Here is a 6,000-nt window from a genome sequence, read left to right as displayed (position 1 = left end):
GTTGTGGTGGTGTGAAAGTGTTAATCAGTCCGTGTGTGGCAGTAAAGTGTGTTTCTACCCATGATTGCAAAACCCCACATGATCGGTAGGAGTAGTTGTAGATAGGACATGTGATTGTGATCTAGAGCTATCCATCGTCGATATTATTTTCTTGTATACTTGCTTGCATAATTAATATCTAAAACGTTGATTTTTAGAGATAACTTGCAATAAACAAGCTTCATTAGATATTTAAGCATGGCTGAGTGTTGCTGGGCCTAAAAGACCACATATGCAAGAGATATCAATGAAGAATTTGCAATTTTAATCTACAAACATCATACATGTATGATGTCTTAGGGCCTAGCAGGAGACCCAATTGGACCAAAAAAACTGCTCCAAAGTGTTCAAAAGGGGTGTTTTACCCTAAGTACACCTTGGAACTAAGATTTTGACCAACATTTAGTCCCCAAAAGACAAAAATCGTGTGTGAGAATGGAAAAATTTAGGAAACTTGTGATTCATTGCATTTTTTTGCATTAAAAAATTGTAAGAGTTTTTGTTGGAGACTGGGGGATACATGTGCTTGAGTTTCAGAACCAAATCTCCCCAGTAGACATCATATGCGTATGATGTCTCCAGAGTAGATATGGAAATCAAAATGGGCATTTGTCTTGACACCCATAGTCTGCATATTAGAGAGAGCACATACATCAAGTTTCATCTCATTTGGGCATATGACTTGAGTATTGGGAAAATTTTACTCTTCTCAGGAATTTTTTTGGTAAAGAGTGGTGATAAGGTGCAATTTCGATATATAAATTTTAATGTGAACATTTGCACATGTTGTATACATCAAGGGGCACCTATGAAAGGAACATAAATTCATTCTGACAACTTAGACATTATACGTGTATTATGTATGGGGGGCAGGTTCTGGGTAAAAAGGCACCTTTGTGTGAACCATTGTGTTTAAGAGCATCTAAGAAGTAAATAGGCCAAGTCCCATTGACTTTGAATCAATTTTAACGCTGATAGAGACCAAGATACGGATTTAAGAAAAGTGATTGCTTGATTTGACCATATCTAGCACAATAGGTGTAGAATTTGCATTCTCCAAGTGGCACTGGGTTTATTGTGTGGTGGAGATCCTCTGGAATAAAATTCACTCCATTTTGACCAGGTAGACATCATACGTGTATGATGTCTCAAGGGAATATTTAGTGACCAAGACTGCCATTAGAGAGTTGTTAAACACCTCAAAGAGAGCCTAAGGACCCAGTTTCACCCAATTTGGCTCAATTTTGACCTAGTTTACCTCTTGGAGGAGCCCACGGTGACCAAGGCCTGTATATGAGAGATTGACCTACATACATGGGCTATTACTTCAAAATGAGCCTAGATTTGGGCTAAAAACATCAAGGAGAGTGCATGGTTCAAGTTTGAGTCAATTCTGAGCGAATAGACATCATACGCGTATGATATCTATTGTCCAGTTTTAGAGCTCGAAGTGAGAATCTGTTGCTCCTGAAGCCTTTGTTGATATTCTAGCATTCCATTTCTCTTATCAAATTAGGATTTGGAGCTCGTATAATGATTTTGTCTTTAAACAAAGAAAAAAGTAAGGATTACTAATTTAACAAAGAATTGCACATTTAAAGTTTTGTACAGATAGCCAGAACTAAGGCACTTGCAAATTGGTAATCATTTGAAATAGAAAATAACTCTACCAGCTTGAAAAGTGGCTTAAAAGCCAATCAAGACAAAGAAAAAATTGCAAGCATACTTCTAAGGTAAGAGGTTTGGATTGATAGTTTTTTGTGTAAAATATTTAATGAATTTGAGATCCAAAAAGTGTATTCAAAGAGAAATAAGATGGATGGAGAAGAAGTTAGCTTAGTGTCGACAAAAGAGAGTGTAAACCAAGCAATGATAGATCCCTTAGCACCCAATCATATAAGAGGGCAGTGATACAAACACCTATTCCCAAGGATCATATCATTAGATTGCTAACCAACAACTTAGAGGTTTCCAGAAGCAAGTGACCATGGGAGGTAGTACCTCTTAAAAACCCTTAAACATGTCAAAATACACTTCAATGCTTCTTAAGGGAGCCATTGACCATGGGGTCCTGATGTATGGGGATGTTCAAGGATGTCAATGCATATGTATAGAAGAATGGCCAGTAAGAGCATTAGTTGTAATCATGGTAATTGATGATGGTGATATAGTTCACGATGAGGAGGGAAGCCACTATCTCATTGTCTAAGACCCTGAAAATTACAATCAATATGGAGATAATGTGGCAAAAGGCAAGATGCTATGGAGACTTGAGAGATACCTCCTAAACTCACAGTTTCAAAGTTTAGGCTTATGCTTCAAGCTTAAAATGTAAGCCCTAAGCCACTTTTAGTCTTTATCACTATGTGAAAAACTTTTATATTATGTGTGCTCAAGACCTATTTATAAAATCCCTTATCTATAATTTTTTCAAGGTATGATCCATTTTTCTTCATAATCCATAAGTTTTTTGTTATTCGTAACATTCTTTTGCTATAGTGCTCATGAGACTGGAATCTAACATACGAAGGCAAGGCTCGAACTTAAGTTCGATCCTACAAAATAAATTTCAATTTCTTGTTTGAGATTACGACTCTTTCTTAACATATGTAATTGCTACAATAGGATATGAAATTTTGAGTATCACTTGGAACTATTGAGGTAGGATTCTATGACAAGTATTTTTGTCGTTGAAACTCATACACATGATAATGTGATGCTCGCCTAGCATGCTACCTATTTCACATTTTGGAGGTGAGACTCAACTTAATTTTATGCCTAAGGCTTAAGTATTAACCTAAGGCTTATGTATCAAGTATAAGGCTTAAGTCTCAAGCCCTTTCTAGTCTAAACGCATTCACTATGTCTAGAATTATTATATTGTGCACATCCAAGGCCTATTTAAAAAACGTCCTATCTATGATTTTTTCAAGGTATGATCCCTTTTACTCCATAATCCATAAGTGTTTTTTTTATCTGGAAGATTCTATTGCTATAATGCTCATGAGATTGGCCTTACATGGTAGTGCTCATGAGCCTTGCCTCACATGCTAGTGCTACACTAGCATGTGGAGGCAAGGCTCAAACTTAAGTTTAAGCCTGCAAACTAAATTTCAATGCCTTTTTTGGTACAAATACATTATGAGTTTCATGTAACATATGCAAGTACTACACTAGGATATGGAATTTTAAGCCTCACTTAGAACAACTCAGTGAGAAATCTACAACAAGGACTTTTGTGATTGAATTTCATACACCAATGCTTCACTAGCTCTCCTAGTTAGGCTTGAACTTAAGTTTGAGCCTCATTAGTGTTTGGTAATGCTATCATTGACTCACCAAAACCAAAATTGCTTACTCTTAATATGCATTTGTATGTTAGCTATAATATGTGAATGCCACTATAAATAGTAAACACGTGCTTTGTGATGGCTCAATCTCACATTCGATCCCCCCATGATTTTTTAATGGTAGATGTGTATAGATACCACTTAATCAAAAACAATTAAATCTAAGAAAAATGACATGCTTTTAGATCAAGACACAAGATAGTATTAAGAAAATAGTGCTTAAAAGACCTAAAGTTTCATAATTGATCAATTCAAAATACTTTCCTACCTTTTTACACTTGATAATGGCATGCATCATTCAAACTAGAAGTTGGCATGCATCATTCAAACTAGTATCACAAATACTCTAAGAAGCATTCTCACCTTTTTCATTAGCTACAATGTCCAAAGGGGCTCTATCATCCACTTGTGCATCTTCATTGCCTGCACCACGATCCTTTCACACTCAACATTGTCTTTTTCACACTCAACGTCTACAAATAGACTAATTTCTCCGACATTGTCCCCCCCCCTTGATGGACAAAATTCATACATTCTTGAACTTCACTATCATCTGTGTTGTCTACATTGTCATTGTCTTCATTTCCATCAACATTCTGTCCACCGCTTTGTTGCTCATCAATGTCAAAATTGTTAAGCTCTTCCTTTTTTGTATCATCCAACTCCACTGTTTGTCTCACAAGTGATGCTTGACTTGCACCACACCACCTCTACAAGGTTAAATTGCTCTTCAAAAGATTAGAGAATTGATATCTTAGCTCTATTTCTTCAAAATCATATGTGCATAGAGCAATAACCCGTCTCTTCTTCGACAAGCTTTGCTCCAACACAACTCCACCGCAAAAAAAATCTAAAATATAGCTCTGCTCAGGACCAACCCCTGTGATAAGGCCATCTTGAAGATTCTATCAATAAATTTGAGATCCTTGCTACAAGAGCCTCAGAATAATACTCTTTTTTTATGAGCCTTGACAATAGCCTCAAACCTATCAACCTTGAGAACAAAAAGAGAAATCATTGCAGTGTCCACAATTCCATCTATCAATGAATCATCTCTTGTTGCTTGGATATTTCCATGTTCAATAAGGACCTTAAATGACTGGCTAGAAACCCCTCCAACAACAATTATGATATTGATGAAATCAATGAGACACACTAGCATATATTCATATTGAGCATTCCATGTGTTTAGATTGAGTGCCAAATCTAAAAAAACAAATTGTAGAGAGTTGTTCTTTAGTACCATGAAGGTCCAAGAAGACCAATTGAAATGGTACATGCTCTATATTGCAAAAATCTTTGATATTACCCATATCAAAGCCCACCCCCTTGATTCTCCAAGGAATAGACTCTTCTTGAGATATTATGCCCATATTATCTCTATAAAAATGATTGAGGAGAGTCACTACACTTTTTGGAAGCAATGGTGGAGTCTTCTTTTCTTTGCTGATGGAGCCCTTGATATAGTACTAGCTATAGCTCCTCGTTTGATCGTACTCATGCTCTCCTAGCTTGTACTTCCCACAAAATTTCTTCCAAGATAGATTTTCCCTTGTCAGATCAAAGAAGAATGATATTATTACTTCTTTACCTGTACAATGTAGGTGCTAGCATTGGTGTTCCAGGTGCTTATTGAATCAGACCACCCTTCATAGTTAGAAATTTAGTATTTTCATTGTAAACCTCGTCAATAGTTTCTCCCTTTGTATTTGGTAGCAAGCCTTGAGCATACTGTTTCATAATCTTGACCCAATTCTTCCATATCTCCTCATCACATAGAAACAAATGCAAGTCGGCGGTCTTCACAACTCTCTTTTAAAGTGTGTGCTCTATGGTCCCAACAAAGTTCTGCAAAATTGAAATTTGCAACATCAATATTGACAAAGGCACTAACTTGTGGGGTTGAGATGCATACTTATTAAGTTCAAGCGTGACATGCTAGATGGAATTGTTTCTTGATATTCTCACATGCATCTATGCAAAGTCCAAAATACATGGGCATATGTAAGTGGGGCTCAATCGAGCGTACCTTGTTAGTGCTAGACCCTCATATGCAAGTGAAGCTCAAACCTAAGTTTGAGCCTCTCTTGTTAGTGCTAGAGCCTCATATGCAAGTGCCACTAAAGCTTAAGTTCAAACCTCACTTTAAGTTCTAAATGAGCACTTGGAAGGAATTCTTGAGCCTATGATAGAAACTAATTTACAAATAAATATTGATAAAGGACTCACTTTTATGTTTTCAAATAATAAAACAAGTACCTTCCAAGACTCAAAGTCCTTCTTTGTTTGGTTGACACTAGATGGTGGCTTAGAAGGACAACCATTTGCTTGCCATTGTGCTTGTGCTTGCATAAGTTGGTCAAGAAATGGCTCCTTTTTCATTGACTTTGCAACAGATTAGAAACTAATAAAATGAGATTGAAGAGTGAATTTTGAGATACACTCAAAATTGTAAAAGTACAATAGATTAGAGGAGGAGAAAAGGTTAGTATTTGAGAGAAATATCTCGAGGATCAAAGTAGAGGAGAGTTGGAGTCTAGGACTTGGGAATGTAATCTCAAAAGACAAGTTACAATGGTTAGTAGAATGAAATTTTGATCAGTGTAGGTTT

This window comes from Adiantum capillus-veneris, chromosome 28, assembly GCF_014529385.1.
Source record: "Adiantum capillus-veneris isolate H3 chromosome 28, ASM1452938v2, whole genome shotgun sequence".
Taxonomy (NCBI): Eukaryota; Viridiplantae; Streptophyta; class Polypodiopsida; order Polypodiales; family Pteridaceae; genus Adiantum; species Adiantum capillus-veneris.
Note: the sequence above shows the minus strand (reverse complement) of the source record.